Source organism: Schistocerca serialis, chromosome 2, assembly GCF_023864345.2.
Source record: "Schistocerca serialis cubense isolate TAMUIC-IGC-003099 chromosome 2, iqSchSeri2.2, whole genome shotgun sequence".
NCBI classification, from domain to species: Eukaryota; Metazoa; Arthropoda; class Insecta; order Orthoptera; family Acrididae; genus Schistocerca; species Schistocerca serialis.
Window position 1 is genome coordinate 1,079,520,567 of NC_064639.1, and position 18,604 is coordinate 1,079,539,170.

Below are 18,604 nucleotides of genomic sequence, written 5' to 3' on the forward strand. Positions count from 1 at the left end.
GCAGCGGAGTGTGCGCTGATATGAAACTTCCTGGCAGATTAAAACTGTGTGCCCGACCGAGACTCGAACTCGGGACCTTTGCCTTTCGCGGGCAAGTGCTCTACCAACTGAGCTACCGAAGCACGACTCTCGCCCGGTACTCACAGCTTTACTTCTGCCAGTACCTCGTCTCCTACCTTCCAAACTTTACAGAAGCTCTCCTGCAAACCTTGCAGAACTAGCACTCCTGAAAGAAAGGATATTGCGGAGACATGGCTTAGCCACAGCCTGGGGGATGTTTCCAGAATGAGATTTTCACTCTGCAGCGGAGTGTGCGCTGATATGAAACTTCCTGGCAGATTACAACTGTGTGCCCGACCGAGACTCGAACTCGGGACCTTTGCCTTTCGCGGGCAAGTTGCTCTCATTTTGTTGGAGAGTCCAGGGCGAATCAGTTCCAGACATCCAACAACTGATGGCGTAAAGTCGACCAAATGTCCAGTTCTGGGATCCCTATTTCCATAATGGCGTCGTGGCAGTCAACGTTGCCAAGTGGTTGGCATGTTCAGTCCCTGAGACCCTACCATGTCCAGGAGTCCAAACACAGATGACTGGCTCTCCGGTTTGATGGGAATCAGGAAGAAGATCCTGGACAGCCATGATCAATGGGAAACGAGGGTAGCACTGGTCTACAGCTGCTCAGGGAGTCGCTGCAGATTAAAAGCACCTTGCTTGTGCAAGAACAAGCATGGCGAAGGGTTTCTTTGATGGCCACCAATTCAGCAGTGAAGACACTGCATCCATTGACCACTGAGCCATTAGCGTATACCACTTGGAAATGCATCGAGGACAGCCAGGAGCAGGTAGTGAAACACCAAAGTATAAAACGAGACAGATCCGAGATCTGAGTACATGCCATGGGGACGTTTGCTCCCTGAGAAGGGGCAACATTGGGGGAAGTTGGAGTTCACAGCAGTGATACTGTAGTCAAACTGCAGTTATGGCCCCAGTTCTGAGTGTTGTGGGAGGTGAACCTCCATACTAGGAAAAAGGACGCAATAGATTAGGTGCTTAGGGGAGCTGCAAACATGTATGCATAACTGAGCAGCTGTTGTTCGTGCCTCATCCACAGTGGAGGGACACCAGCCTCAGCGAGTACGTTGTTTACAGGGCTAATTCGAAAAGCTCCTGTTGTGAGTAGGATACCGGTCGTGTATCAGATCCAGTGACCGCAATGCTGAGGGCGATACCGAACCACATGCCAGACTCCCATAATCAATATGGGACAGGATCAGGGTTTCGTAAAGCTGCAGAAGGGTAGTATGGTTTGTACCCCACCTGGTAGCACTCAAGCAGCGAAGTGTATTAAGGTGCAGCCAACACCTTTGCTTAAGTTGGCAAAGACGGGGAAGCCACGTCACCCAGGCATCGAAGATCAGTCCCAAAAAGCGGTAAGTCTACACCACATTGAGTAATTAGTCGCTGAGTAAAAATTCTGGTTGTGGATTAACTATATTGAACCGTGATTTATTTTCAAAAAATATTCGTAAGAATTTATTTTATTTACTAACGATTCATCAAGAACATTAACACATTTAATCGCACTATGTGAGCGTGGAAGTAGTTTCCAGGGAGTAACTGATGAAATCATAAGCTAATTCCTTTTTAACAAATGGTAATTTATTCACTTTAATGGTGCCTAAAGCTTTTTTAAAAGAAACAGATTTAAAATTATAATCAGAAAGCACCCTCTAAATATCAACTTAAGATTTATTCAGAGGCAGAAAGAAACAAATTTTTGACTGTATGAGCTTTCGGGCTGAGAATCTTGTCGCTCGCTTTTGACACGCCATGGTTACGACCGCTCACAACAACCTCTGAAAGACTACACTCGTGCAAATCTGCAACACACCAGATTACTTTAAACTAAAAGTTTTAACAATTCACACAAGCACACAAACTATGCATCCCGTAGGAGGGATGGAAATGGTACAAAACACAAAATTATAATATTAACTTTGCCACCGAAGGCGCAACTTGATTTTAACTTCTAAGAAAAGTCCTACGGTGGAAGGGTGGCACCTTTATATACTAAAATGACCATTTAAATAAAAGCCCACGAAATGCAATCTTATATAAAATTATACAAGGTTGGTCAAACAAGTTAACATGCTCTACAGTACACAGATACCGCCTCGCAAAATGATAGGCAAGATCAAAACATATTTCAGGAATTAGGCGGTTACAGTCCAAGCAATAAGTTCGTTAACACACCAAATCCGACAAACATGACAGAGGTAGCTCCAAACGATAGGTGGACATTAACTGCCTACCAAATGCGGACGACAGACGGATGTGCAAGCTGGGGACGAGAGATTGACCAAGAAAACAAGTAAAATTTAACAAGAGTAAATCACACAATATATCACCAATCACATAAATTCTAATAACTGCGATTTCTCGAGAAGACCTGGCGCAGCATCTCCAAATCGCTCTCCCAAACCGTCCGCTGCCAGCCGCTTCAACGCACACAGGAAGGCGCACCCATCTCCCGTCTTTCCGGGTCCGCACCAACCGACCGGCTGCCCGCTGCTCCGTCCGCGACTGCTGCTCCGTCGCGAAGTCACTACCCCTCGCTATACGCCGCGGCCCACTGGACTCACATGGCGAACTCACATGCGCCGACGCTCAAGACGGACAAGTCATCTTGTGTCACAGTGCGCGATCGACCAACCGATCGATCCAACAGCCAATGGCCATTGCCTGAGCAAACTCGGGCAGACTGGCGGCGTAACGCGCAGACTCAGATACACGAGCTAAGCCCCGACCGGTCGACCACTCGCTGAGTTCTCTTACTGGCGGAGTGGAAAGACTCTCATTTTGCCGGCTTTAAAGGTGATCCGAACGACAGACGTACTAGCACTCCGAACGACAGACAGAGACTGTCTCACAAATTCGGATGAGAGACAAACTAGCAAGCTGGGGACGAGAGACTGACCAAGACTCACTGACTAGCGAGCTCATAGCGCCCCTTAAATGCACGTGAACTGGCAACCTTTCCCCTTTCCCACCAGAGGGAGACACCAAAGCTGCGATTGCCAGAAACGGAGGGCGACTGCTTCACACTACGCGCTGCGGCGCGCTCTTCAAAACAGCAATTTGTACCACGGCTCATATATGTTGGCGACAGAAGTGCACGAGGGGAGTCTCGGCGGCGGAAAAGTGAAAGCCATGGGCAGGGGCCCATGACTGCACCTTTCGGGTACCAGCCTGCAGTACACCCACATCAAAACAGCCATAATAAAGGTAAAAATCGTCAAATACAAGGAGGGTGACACTGAAGACACCACAGCTGGTGCTACCATCGTTGATGGCCACTAAAAAGAGAGGTACACTTAAAGTACTGCTCGACAAGAAGTTCTGGTCAAAAATTAGAAGAGACCCAGTCATGCAATGTAGCAAGGATCTGGTGTCGCCATGTAATGTCTTTTGGTCGCAGAAGACAGCAATGAAGTGATGACATCAGACAAGAGCTGTCCAGATGACAGACTGCAGGCAAACCAAGTGGTCAACAGTGGAACAACCTTGGTGAAAACCGCCCTGAAACAGAGAATATTGGTGAGATGAATTGAGGATGTGTTAGATGACGATCAGTTTGGCTTCAGGAAAGATAAAGGCAATTACGACGTTGTAATTGATAATGGAAACAAGCTAAAGAAAAATCAAGACACGTTGATAGGATCTGTCGATCTGGAAGTAACCTTCGACAGAGTAAAATGGTGCAAGATGTTCGAAATTCTGAGAAATATACGGGTACCTCATAGGGAGAGACGGGTAATACACGATATGTACAAGAGCCAAGAGGGAATAATAAGAGTTGACGGCCAGGAACGAAGAGCTCGAATTAAAAAGGATGTAAGACAGGGATGTAGTCTTTTGCCCCTACTGTTCAATCTGTACAAAAGAAGCATTCATGAAACTAAAAGAAAGGAGTTGAATTAAAATTCAAGGTGAAAGGATATCAGTAACACAATTCGCCGATGACATTACTATCCAGGGTGAAAGTGAAGAACAATTTCATGATCTGTTGAATGTAATAAACAGTGTAATAACTATAGAATATCGACTGAGAGTACATCGAAGGAGGACGAAAGTCATGAGAGGTGTCAGAAATGAGAACAGCAAGAAATTTAACATCAGGATTGATGGTCACGAAATAGATGAAGTTAACGAATTCTGGTACCCAGGCAGCAAAATAACCAATAACAAATAACATAGGCCTTAATTTGACGAAGAAATTTCTGAGAAGGTAAGTTTGGAGCACAGTATTGTACGGTAGTGAACATGGATTGGGAGAAAACCGGAACAGAAGAGACTCGAAGCATTTTCGATGTGGTGTTACAGAAAATGTTGAAAATTAGTTGGACTTATATGGTAAGGAATGAGGAGATCCCACACAGAATTGGATATGAAAGGAATGTGTGGAATACACTGACAAAGAGAAAGGACAGGATGATAGGATGTCTGTTGAGACATCAAGATCTGACTTCCAATGTACTAGAGGGAACTGTAGAGGGAAAAAACTGTAGAGGAAGACAGAGATCGGAATACATCTACTAATAGTTGAGGACGTAGGTTGCAAGTGCTACTCTGACATGAAGAGGTTGGTACAGGAGAGGAATTCGTGGCGGGCCGCATCAAACCAGTCAGAAGATTGATGACTCAGAAAATGTTGTCCACCTCTAGGGGATGCTTACCCAGTTTAGATACCAGGATGATGGTGCTTTCTCGCCACTGAGAAGAGAACTCACACTCGCTCCAGATATACACTCCTGGAAATGGAAAAAAGAACACATTGACACCGGTGTGTCAGACCCACCATACTTGCTGCGGACACTGCGAGAGGGCTGTACAAGCAATGATCACACGCACGGCACAGCGGACACACCAGGAACCGCGGTGTTGGAAGTCGAATGGCGCTAGCTGCGCAGCATTTGTGCACCGCCGCCGTCAGTGTCAGCCAGTTTGCCGTGGCATACGGAGCTCCATCGCAGTCTTTAACACTAGTAGCATGCCGCGACAGCGTGGACGTGAACCGTATGTGCAGTTGACGGACTTTGAGCGAGGGTGTATAGTGGGCATGCGGGAGGCCGGGTGGACGTACCGCCGAATTGCTCAACACGTGGGACGTGAGGTCTCCACAGTACATCGATGTTGTCGCCAGTGGTCGGCGGAAGGTGCACGTGCCCGTCGACCTGGGACCGGACCGCAGCGACGCACGGATGCACGCCAAGACCGTAGGATCCTACGCAGTGCCGTAGGGGACCGCACCGCCACTTCCCAGCAAATTAGGGACACTGTTGCTCCTGGGGTATCGGTGAGGACCATTCGCAACCGTCTCCATGAAGCTGGGCTACGGTCCCGCACACCGTTAGGCCGTCTTCCGCTCACGCCCCAACATCGTGCAGCCCACCTCCAGTGGTGTCGCGACAGGCGTGAATGGAGGGACGAATGGAGACGTGTCGTCTTGAGCGATGAGAGTCGCTTCTGCCTTGGTGCCAATGATGGTCGTATGCGTGTTTGGCGCCGTGCAGGTGAGCGCCACAATCAGGACTGCATACGACCGAGGCACACAGGGCCAACACCCGGCATCATGGTGTGGGGAGCGATCTCCTACACTGGCCGTACACCACTGGTGATCGTCGAGGGGACACTGAATAGTGCACGGTACATCCAAACCGTCATCGAACACATCGTTCTACCATTCCTAGACCGGCAAGGGAACTTGCTGTTCCAACAGGACAATGCACCTCCGCATGTGTCCCGTGCCACCCAACGTGCTCTAGAAGGTGTAAGTCAACTACCCTGGCCAGCAAGATCTCCGGATCTGTCCCCCATTGAGCATGTTTGGGACTGGATGAAGCGTCGTCTCACGCGGTCTGCACGTCCAGCACGAACGCGGGTCCAACTGAGGCGCCAGGTGGAAATGGCATGGCAAGCCGTTCCACAGGACAACATCCAGCATCTCTACGAACGTCTCCATGGGAGAATAGCAGCCTGCATTGCTGCGAAAGGTGGATATACACTGTACTAGTGCCGACATTGTGCATGCTCTGTTGCCTGTGTCTATTTGCCTGTGGTTCTGTAAGTGTGATCATGTGATGTATCTGACCCCATGAATGTGTCAATAAAGTTTCCCCTTCCTGGGACAATGAATTCACGGTGTTCTTATTTCAATTTCCAGGAGTGTAGTTGAAGATATGAAATTGCAGTGCTTGTATTATTCCAAATTACGATGCAAAGCTCCATCAGACATGCATGCATGCACGTCTGAAGGAACTTACCATCGTAATTTACAATATCGTATTTATCTGCCAGCAACGGGCAACCGACTTTCAGGTAAAATGTCTGTCCTATATGGGAATATAAATAACGCATGTATGAGTACAGGTTGTGAACACATGGTTGATTACATATGGAAGTTTGAGTCTGGCCATGGGTGCCAAATGGTGACTGCTCGCAATGAGCGAAAAACCTAGGTTCGAGTCCCAGCCTGTCACAAATTTTCATTGTTATCACACCATTATACAGATGATGGTTGTCCATATTCGTAACTGCGAATACATTTCACGGTTGAAGGTGGTAAGGAACTGATGTAGACAAATTACTGATAGTTGTTTGAGTATTTCTTTGTGAATGTGGTCTGGCCCTCGCACTGTAACAGGTCAAAGGGCTAAAGCACTGAGGAATTCCCACCACTAACTGAATGGAGCATAATAGAGCTCCAGGTGGCGTGTAGTGAAAGATAAATGCAGTCGCTCCATCAACAGTTTAAGGACACGAAAGGCAGGTTGATAGTTCTGACACAGGCCCCCAAGCAGAATACATAGCAAAATATTCAGCTACAGCGCATTGATCAGTGAAATACTAAGTACACTAGTGGAGGACTGGTGTCCAAAGAGGCCTCCGATCTCCGCCTAGATCTGCAAAGGCAGTGTACATGGTGCAATGGTTGAAAGGTACCGTTCCCAGCATTCTTGCTTCCATTGTTTTATTAAGTAACAGACCCAGGCATGGGCCTGCTTAAGGCCAATGAGGTGCTTCATGGACAGTGGAGGTGAAAGTATCCCAGTAGGTATTGTGGAGAGCCCATTTTGGGGGTACCCAGGGGGGTGATGCTGAGGGAAGGACAAGAAGATTATGATATGGTCGCTACCACACAGGTCATTGTTGACCCTCCATTGGATGGATGAGATAAGTTCAGAGTGTCAAATAGAAAGATCAGTGGCAGAGTAAGTTCTGCATTTCACAGTGAAGTGCATGGAGACACCAGTATTCAAGAGACAGCGGTCTAGATCTACCAGTCAGTGTTCGATGTCTTTAATGCGACCAGCCATCGTGGTCTTGGAAGAATTCATTTTGCCTTTCTTTTCTTTAGGGAGGTTTGATGACTGGGAGAGTTACTCCAAATTAGTTTCAGGGACTTACGAGGATCATGAACTACGACCAGCAGCCTGTAGCTCCTGCATCGGCAGCTGGTATCCAATAGCACACTAGCAGAAACCTAGGAGGGGACTATCCCGAGTGACCCCTTCCTGGCATGAGAAGCCAGCTGAGGGTGATAGGTGTCCAGCTAGGATCAGCATCCCCAGTAAGTGGGGAGACATTGCTCCCAAAGTGGGTTTGGTGGAAGCAGCAATAGGAGAGCCCACAACCATCAGAGAGATGGGCATAGTCGAGCAGCCTTGAGGGCTTGCTGTGGGAACTGTAACAGACGAGAGTACAGTCTGATGAGATGGTGATGTCTTCGTAGCTATAGTGTATGGCGTTTGTAGTACATGCAGGATGTAGAAGCTCATAATTTTTCTTGGTCTCTTGATATGTCAGTCTGTTCAGAGTCATAAAATAATGTACATTTTCTCTCTTTCTGAAAGACAGTGCAGTTTAGTGAGCTGGGATAATGGTGCTCTCCACAGCTAAACAGATTGGAGGGGGAGGGAGGGGGGGAGGGAGCACAGGGAATGTTTGCGTGCAGTTGTTGTCGACAATCCCTGCAGACTGGCCTGGCGTCACAATGCAAAGACGTGTACCCTAACTTCATACATTTGAAGCGCCACATCGGAAGTAGCAGGCGCAAATATACGTATGAAAGGAATAGTTGAGAAAAAACTGTGTGTAAAAGAAGAAAATGCAAAAGGAAAGAACACATAATAGGTCACTTAGAAATGAAATCAATATGAGATGACAGAGGTAAAGTGAAATGGCTACAGGAAAACTGTAAAGTAATCGAAAGGGAAATGGCCGACAGAAGGATGGAGTATGCGGAAAGGCAAAATAATTTTCAGGGGCGTGAACATGAAGCGTGGGAGAGAGTGAATAGGTAGATGGAATAGAATGAGAACGTCTACAAGAATGAGGAACTTTTAGTAACATGATAGAAGAACATAACATACATACAGGATAGACCATTTTAATCCATAATGGGCAATAACTCGGAAGACAGACGAGGTACAGCATAGTGTTTTAGATAAAAGTTGCAGGTAGCAAAGAGGGTCACGCACTGCTACTAATGGCCGTGACTGCGCGGATAAAACAGATTAACAAGAAGATAAATCCAGTGGAGTAACTGGTTGATTTGCCACATATCCTGTCAGACATATCTATTTATTTTGACATTGTAACTTCAGGAGTCACAAATTAGTTGCGTAGTGGACTGTCAATACAGCTTCATTTCCAAATTAGTTAATTGGACGTGTGTGAATGATGAAGCGATGTATAACACAGGTTAGAAGTAATCAATTAACGGATATGAAATTTCTATAGAATTTGTATCCTGATTTCAAGTTACTTTCAAAAATGAAGTATGTTCGTCAACAATGACCTCCATTACACATTAACGCTCTTGGAAGGGTACAAAACAGCCGAAGAAAAGCAAACGTGACGTTCGCTTTTCGTTTCAACATTCCAGAGTTTAACGGAGGACGTTTAAAACGACAATGTAGTTATTCACCAAAAATTTTCAGAACATCCTTTTTTTATCATCTGCCTTTGATGAAACAGGTCTCTTGGTTACAGCGACATAGCATCAAAGTGAGCGAACAGTCTACAAGGGCCAAACGCCGTTACGATAACATCAGGTGCTTCGCTCAAACTTTCCTTTTAACGTTCGGTTCCGATATCGTTACTCTATACACTAACACATTTTGCAGTTCCCACAATAAAATATAATATGCTCCTCACTCATGACGGAGGTACAGTGCGCCATTAGCAGCAATTGATGTCGTAAAATAGCCTCCCGGTCAATGGAACTTAAATACATTGCTCCCTTGCGCCATATAAATATAACACTGCGACACGCTATGTGAATTCGATAGGAAATTTGTTTAGCACGTCGACTCACTGGACTACGCTGTTTCACAGGAGAAACCTCTGACGTTCTTTTGCCTGAGGCTTAAGCGTTGTGGACAAGGTTTACTATTCTGTGTTTAATACCAATAACTCCAACATAAGTGACATTATGCTTCAGTGAATCGCTTCTGTCTTTTAATGTTGTTGAGATGAGCTAGAAGCACAGTTGGCACACAGCCTGAAAAGTAAATTTTTTAAGATATTCTTCAGTTGGTGAGAATTACTATTATTATAAGCTGTCTGTGAAATTAAGATGGAACACTTTGCACTTGCATAGATATAAAATATCTGCTGATTAAAAGTAAGCTTATGATTATATTCAACAAGAATTAAGATTGATTGCTTCAAGCGCTATGGTAAACGACGTCTTCAGCTACTTGAGCTGATACATTTAATTATAAATAATCGGATTTAGAAATACAAGTACATCAGAATTAACCGTTGTTGATAACAAAAATAAACTTTCAACTAACGGTCTCAAGCGTATTGGTACTACAGTTTCACGTCTCAGTCTGTCGGAGGTTTTACTCAAGTGCTGAAGACAAACAACATGGGGACCGCCGATAATTTTTTCCCCTTATCGAGCATTTCGTTACGCCATAACGGAGACTGGTTGTCAGGAGAAAGAGTGTCAGCTGCCAGCTGACATTACTGCGTTGCTCGTCCAAGATTAATTTTTAAAACTCAACAGTTTTCAAATATGGATAGCTTTCAATGATAAAATATGTAAGATTTGCCTGTGCGTATGATAACGTTCGCGATTTCGTGGCTATGCATTGCCAGTGCTCATTGCTGTTTATGTTACGTTTACATGAGTGGAAGAGTGAACACGTGATAGGCAAAGTAAAATATTTGTTCTCAGTTTGGTACGAGAGAGTGGGAAACAGAGATCTAGGTATGTTATTTTTTAAGTTGTAGTATTTATGCGAAGTTGCAAGGCATAATTTAACAGAATTTAATTTGGATACAGAGCTACATTCACTGGTATGGCTGTCGTGCCCAGAAATAATACTACCTATATAACATGGTGAGGACTCCTGAACCTAAAGTGTGAGTAACTTGCAGTTGATGGGAGGTTTTCTCCTTGAGTTAAAGCAACCGTAGAAACTTCTGTATAAAACTGACGGTAATGTGCTTAACTTCAGATGATAATAATTAAAAAATAACTTATCAAAAAAACAAAGCTGACCATAGTGGAATCGGTACCATACTGCCGTTTCATATCTGCAGTTTTATTGAATCAAATTAACGCAACAAATGTCAGCAATTTCTGACAGAAATAAGCATTGCGCGTGTAACAGAGACTCCCTTGCCTGCGATCATGCAACAGCGTAACTCACTGTCCAACGAAAAAGTTATTGTTTCGTAGTAACAAGTGATATAAAGGTCAAAAGTACGTCTGTCAACGGTTGATGGGCTATTAAATGACACTCAAAATAAAAATGATGAGTTTAGATATAATAGTTAGGTCTCCAGTATTTTGATCAGACATCGCTATCATAACCTTGAATCATGGATTTTTACTGGCTCTCATGTGACATTGATTTCTCCGTATTTCCAGATATAAATGTTCCACATTTCACACAAATTTCATACAACTGAACAAGTAAAGGTGGCATCCGTTTCTCATATATCAAATACTTTACTGATTACTGTACTGACAGTAGTAGCGATCCGAACGACCACACTTTTGTTCACTGTCGAAAATAGCTATGTCAGAAGCCTCGATCTACAGACAAGAAGTCCGATGGGGACAAAGAGGATTCTTTAGGAGATGTGAAGTAAGCAGTCCCTCTTCAAACAACAGCGAACCACCAAGTGCAGACTGATAAGATTTACTCTCGCAGTTTACCGAATGTAGTCGTGTATATGCAATTTCATGTAGGGAATAGCTTACAGAGTTTCCATTTTACGGATGCATCTCTGCAGATACAGATTCCACTCTTTTTACAAGTTCAGTCTTTCAACTCGTTTGATCTCGATTTTTCTCTACCTTGAGCTAACGTTTTTGATGTCTACCTACTACATTCATCGTCTATAATCTTCATAATCTACTATTTAGGCTTACCCTCTTCTGCTGTTCCTTCTACTGTCATGTTAATTGTTTCTGGATGCCACAGCCAATGTCTCACTAACCTGTACTTTCTTCTGGTAGAGATCTCCCATAAATTTGTCTCCTCATTTATTCTTTTTAGTACTGCTCCATTTCGTACCTCACCTGTCCACTTCATTGCTAGCATTTTTTCGATATGTTACGTCGTAGAATAATTTCAGTGTACATGCGTAATTTTTCTAAAGTTCTAACCGACCTGTGTGCAAAAGCACAAATATTGTAATGCTACATAACAGAGTATTATGAATTAACACTCCGTAACTTCAAGCGCCAGAGCACCACTGCTATAGTCAAACGTGACAGAAAGACCCGAACTCAGCGAGTCAGAATTATTGAACTACCACAGCGAGGCAAGAAGCGCTGACAAGACCAATAAAATAGGATAAGCTAGACCACGCACTCAGAGCCAACACGTCGCAAGCGCTGGCTGGGCTCTTTAAATAACTACTCTTTCGTTGCTCAAAGACTTTCGTCACTCGTCATATTCTGTCCGTGTCGTGAGATACGGAGAGAAAGCCGGTCTGCTGAGATTCACTGAAAATCACAAATGAATACGGCTCTAAGAAGGAATAGAAAAAAGGCAGAAACACGTTTCTGCTTAACAAGAGCGACAAGAGACAGATTTCAGATTACCTAACAGATCATCAACGAAATTTTATCTCCAGCACAGACGACACTGAAGATCAATGGGCAAAGATCAACAGCATCGTACAACACGCTTTAGAAAATACGTATCGAGCAGAATTGTAAACGATGAAAGAGACCAAACGTGGTTTGAAAATCGTGTTAGGAAGCTGCCCCGAAAGCAATGAGAGCTTCAATGCCAATTCAAACATAGACAAAACCTCACATAGAAACAAAAATATGACGAAGTGAAATTTAGTGTAAGCGGGTCTATGAGTGAAGCGTTGAGGGGATACGAAAGTGACAAACTAACTACCAGCTTGATAGAAAATTTAAACAAGTCCTGGTCTCATGTTAAATCAGTAAACGGATCAAAGCCATTTGTCGATATACTCTGTGATCGTAAAGGGAGTGAAACGAAGGACGATACAGAATAGACTGAAATACTAAACGCTTTCATCATTTGAATTTGCAGCTCCTCGTGTTTACCGTGTTTGCAGTTAAAATTGTTGGATGTAAGGTCCGCCAGTTATGCAAAACACCATTCTTTCCAAGTTCCCAGATATGTTTCAGCACCTCTGTGCCATCATCAGTCGGTTTCTGTTTTATTTAATCTGTCATATGAACATTTTTACTAACTGATGGCAAAATTATGAGGATTTTTAGTTCAAACAAAGAATTGGATTCTTTTTGTTAATATCTTTACACTCGGTCTGCATGGTTTTTCAAGACCACTTTTGTATTATATACTACAGGTAGTTTGTCATCTGCAACCAAACGATGTTGTTGAGAGTGTTTTAGTAAAGTGCAAAGTGCTTTTACGACCTTATTTCCAAAAATACATGTTATATTTACGTGTGATTCACAACAGCTCACCATGATGCTGAGAATAAAAGGGCTTGCCACACAAAAATGTAAGTAAAAACGAATATAGGCACGAAATATCTTGACAAACTAAATTACCTTTAGCGTATTAAATGATAGGTATCTCCTAACAAAGTTTGTCATCAACATCGTTTGGTTGCAGATGACAAGCTACCTGTAATAAATAATACACAACTGGTCCTGAAAAACCATGCGAACCGAGTGTAAAGGTATCAACATAAAGAAACGAATTGTTTGTTCGAACCAATTGTTCACATAATTTTGTAATCATTTAGTAAAAATGCTCACATTACAGATTCAAAAAAAAAAAACGGAAACCCACTGATGATGGGACAGAGGTGCTGAAACATGTTTGGGAACGTGGAAAAACGGTGTTTTGCATAACTGACGAACCTTACATCCAACAACAAAACGCCTTTTTCCAAAACTTTTTCACTGATGAAACTCTCACTGTAGTGCCTCCTCTAAATCGTCGCACGGACAACGAAATCTCTGATATCGAAATTAAAAAAGCAACTGAAATCGCTCGACGGAAGGGAGGGGGGGGGGGGGGGGCGAGAGGGGTGGCCACTGGATCTTACGGCATACCAGTACGAATCTACTTCCTAAGACAACGATTACGTGAAATCCAGCTTGCTCTGTTGGTCCACGAGATCCAGAAAGTAGTATATACCGGCACCCAGGTAGATGCTGAGTTCCATGGCTTCCAGAAGGCATTCGATGAAGTCCCACACTGCCTCGTGCTGAACAAAATACGAAAAGACGAGCGTGTGGAATATTGGGGTAACTGTGTAACTGGACTCTTCAGTTTTCTAGCAAACATAACACAGCGTATCATTCTGAACTGAGAAGTCTTCAAACGTAAAAGTAACTTCTGGTGTGCCTCAGACGAGGCAATATATGTTAAATGGGCTAGTAGATAACGTCTGAGGTTGCTTGAGGCTTTTCACAGATGGAAATGGAAATGAGTGTTTGGCGTCATTGGCCGGGAGGCCCCTTGCGGTGCAGGTCTGGCGGCCTTGGTGCAGGTCTTATTACATTCGACATTGAGCGACCTGCGCGCCGGATGGGAATGAAATGATGATGAACGCAACATAACACCCAGTCCCTGAGCGGAGAAAGTCCCCGACCTAGGCGGGAATCGAACCCGGGCCCGTAGGACGGCAATTCGTCACGCTAACCACTTAGCTATCGGAGCGGACTTTTCACTGATGATGCAGCTGAATACAGAGAAGTCGCGCCGCTAGGAAAATGTAGCGAAATGCAGGGAGAGCTGCAGAGGAGAGACAATTTGTGCAAGGAAGGGAAACTGACCTTTAGCACAAACAAATGTAACGTAGTTCAAATGGCTCTGAGCACTATGGGACTTAACATCTTAGGTCATCAGTCCCCTAGAACTTAGAACTACTTAAACCTAACTAACTTAAGGACATCACACACATCCATGCCCGAGGCAGGATTCGAACCTGCGACCGTAGCAGTCCCACGGTTCCAGATTGTAGCGCCTAGAACCGCACGGCCACCGCGGCCGGCCAAATGTAACGTATTGAAAATACATAGATATTATTGAATCATTACAAAACTGCAGAAGAATCAATGGAAGCAGTTACTTTCATGAAATATCGAAGAGTATGCATACGGGAAGTGGAAAAATCACATAAAATTAATCGCGATTAGGGCAGAGGCCAGACAAAAAAGATTCACTGGAAGAATACTCAGGAACAGTCCGTCAGCAAAGGAAGTAGCTTACAAGACACTCGTTCGACCAGTATGAATACTGTCCGTCAATATGGGATCTGTATCAAAGGGTGTAGGTTAACCGTATTTACCTGTGCTAATATGCCGCCGGTAACTGCACCTCCGTCGAATCTGCCATAAAAGCGTTTGACGAAAATAGGCCATTTCCAATTATATGGTCTACACCATGTTTGCAGTTCAAACACTTCAATTGCACTTTAATGTTTAATAACCAACGGTTTATGGCCAGATCGAGTCTTATTTATTATAATTTATGCACTGCTAAAGATTTAGATGCTGTGATCATGTCTGTAACGAGGCTGTTCGAGTACAGTAACCTAACACTGAAGAGACACAAAAGTTCAAGTATGGGAAACAAATAATCAACACTGTCACCGAATCATACTCTTAACACATTGTCTGTCAGATGTGTCAGTTGAATCAGTGCTACAACGATGTGCGCAGTAACAGCTGGGGATAGCACTGTTCACTTTTTTTTTTTTTTTTTTTTTTTTTTTTTTTTGCTGGTTTGTTGCGGCCAGGCACGAATTACTCTCCTGTGCAAACCTCTTCACCTCAGAGTACCAGATGCACCCTACGTCCTCAGTTATTTGCTGGATATACTCCAATCTCTGTCATACTCTAGACGTTTTGGCCTCTTAAGCTCCCTATAGAACTATGGAAGTTATTCTCTGATGCCAGATACAGATATTCTATCATCTTCTTGTCAGTGTTCTCCACATATTCCTTTCCTCACCGATTCTGTGGAGAATCTCCTCATTCCTTATGTTATCCGTTCACCTGTACATACTCTTATGCAACTGTCACAGATGCGGCTGTTCTCGGAGGAGGCTCGAGTCCTCCCTCAGGCATGGGTGTGTGTGTTTGTCCTTAGGATAATTAAGGTTAAGTAGTGTGTAAGCTTAGGGACCGATGACCTTAGCAGTTAAGTCCCATAAGATTTCATACACACAACTCAAGTTTTGCGCAGTCTGGAATAGTAATTACACATTCACTGTCCAATTATTGATTTAAAATAATCACTAAATTATTCAGTAACCTCCCAGAAGCGAAACTGAAATGAAACGCGCTACGTTTTGTAACTTGTGATTTGTGCTACATCGTCTGGGGTACATTTGCTTTATCGGCGGATATAGATGTTACACATTCCACAACCTTCCACAGACTGGCTTAAATGACTCCCAACAACCTCACTTTCATAAGTCTGTAATAATCAGGACTGAAGTTAGCTACTGCTGTTGACAGAATTTTCATGAACTGCCCTTAAAAATTAACATTTCTGAGCAAATGAATATTAGAACAGCATTTTTCTGAATTAGGACTTTCAGAAACAGCAATAATTTCTACTGAATTATGTTACCTAGATTTCAAAACTATTACATTCCATTTCAGTAACATTGTTTTAGATAAGAATACTAATGTATTTACATCAGCTGCATAAATGCTTCACTTATTTATATAGATATAAATTTTTTACCTGTTTTGGGCAGGAATTTAATAATCAGGTGTGTGTTTGCATATGATCAGTGATAGGGAAATCTAATATTACTAGTGTTTATAATTAGCACAATTTTCAGGTAACTTAGCTACACTAATCGATTACATTTAACCAAAAGAATGTAACGCATAAAAAAGTTAAGTTGGATAAGCTCACACCCATATTCGATATTCTATGTACTGTGCACACGCCATATAAATGATCATAACGAAAATATTTGCCAAAAATAATTATTTTCGTGGGAAGAAAAAAGAAACAGGAGGAAGGTGTCCACATGATTTGTTACATCAGGACTAATAGAAGAAACAGAGATGATCCAAAGAAGAGCAGCACGTTTCGTTACAGGTCCATTTAAAGAGTACGAAAGCATCACCGAGATAATCAGATGACTCTAGTGGCAGACACTACCAGAGAGGCATTCTGCATTTCGGTACGGTCTACCGTTAAGGTTCCCAGACCGTAAATTCCTAGAAGAGTCAACCAATATATTGGTTCCTCCTAAGCACATCTCACAGAGAGACCATCAATACAAAATTAGAGTGATTCGAGTCCACGCAGGGAATTACTATTAATCGTTCTTCTCACGAATCATACGCGACTGAACAGTACAAGGAGGAACACGAAGCACCCTCCGCTGTACATCGAAGGTGGCTTGCAGAGTATGGGTGTGGATGTATATATAGAACCACGACAAGCAGATTATGATGGTCCTCCTGTTTCCTGCATGTTGTCTTCAGCACGGAGATGCATCCAACCTGACGTAAACCACAATCGTGATCTGCCGTTGGTGCCCACTGGGACACGGAAGATGGAAAGACAGCCCTCCTCCTCTGAGGTTCAATTGAGGATGATCTGCAAGCTGCAATCTCCACATTATCCAGGACTGGCGCAACCGCACAGTCTCCTGGCCGTTCTTCTTTACGACAACTGACAGCCTTGCCCACACAGTCGTTCATACTCACCTAGGCACGGGACGGGCTGCCTACGAGACTTCTGACGTGTAAGGGTCGCACTGGACTTCAGAGTTGTTCGGGGCAAGCGGCGTCCCCTCCCCCCCCCCCCCCCCCCCCCCCTCCCCGCGCTGCCGCCGTTACCAGTCATAAAGTCGGTAGACCTACATGTTTGAAGTAAACACGTTAGTAATAGTACAGTATTGTTTTTGACATCTGTAATTCGTTCTGCAGACGTTCGTAAACGATGCCAGGTTGTGCTGCATTTGGTTGTTCCAATAGAGGCTAAGGGGGATTTCGCATGTTAGCATTTTCACGCAATGAAGAAAGACGAAAGCAGTGGGCAGTAATTCAGTATTATTGGCTGGCTGTTGACGCAGACAAGTTTCAAGCACGTTTTCCGCAGTTGTCGTTGCTGAAACATTATTCGTAGTAAATAATTGTAGGTACTCTTGAAGACAGTATTTAATAGGCCTACTTACTGTGGGGTAGAAGGGGTACGGTAGTTTTCTTGTTATATTTGGTCGTTATTACAGTAGCCCACATTTAACATTACCTGAATTTTGTAATCTTTTTCGTTTGTTATCTACGAGAGGTATATATATATATATATATATATATATATATATATATATATATATATATGAAAGAAAGTAGTAAGCAGTTGTTTACTTGTGACATGCAAAAAGTTTGAAGACGTGACAAGAAGTACTAATACGTCTCACACTTTTTGCATGTCACAAGTAAACAACTGCTTACGACTTTCATTCATCTGACGTAATACAGGTACGTTAAATCTTTAGCGTTACGCACTTCCGATACAAAACAAATGCTATACACTATATTTTTTATTTACGTTACTTTCATTGCAATATGTCTAGTAAACGAACTTTAAAGGAGATAAATGCAATTAACGAATAATTTTTACAGCCACTGTATCAAATTTCCCTTGCTGTACGTAGTAGGCTACTATGAGTTTATTATAGCTGTAAAGAAAGGCATTTAACGAATGTCTTGTACTTTTGATTCGGTGAGTGTGTACTCCGCTACTCCACAACTGGCCATTCAAAAGTCCCGCCCGCAGTTTGGCATAAAAATGGCCGCCGTATCGTCCGGTTGGCCACTCTCTCCCTACACAGGCTCTCTACGCCGCAGATCACTGAACTGCCGCTCCGATGTCACGAATCACTGACGGGACGCGGCAGCATTTCTTCGTAGCTCGCGCTTGTCTTCTGCCTCCATTAAACGCAGATACACTTTATAGCTCTGTAAACTGATGCTGCTAAGTAAATGTTATTGAAGATACCACTGTATCCGGGCGTATTATTGACCACTCTCCTACACTCGGTACTCAGCCTCCTGCACACAGAGCGACCCCAGCATCGAGTT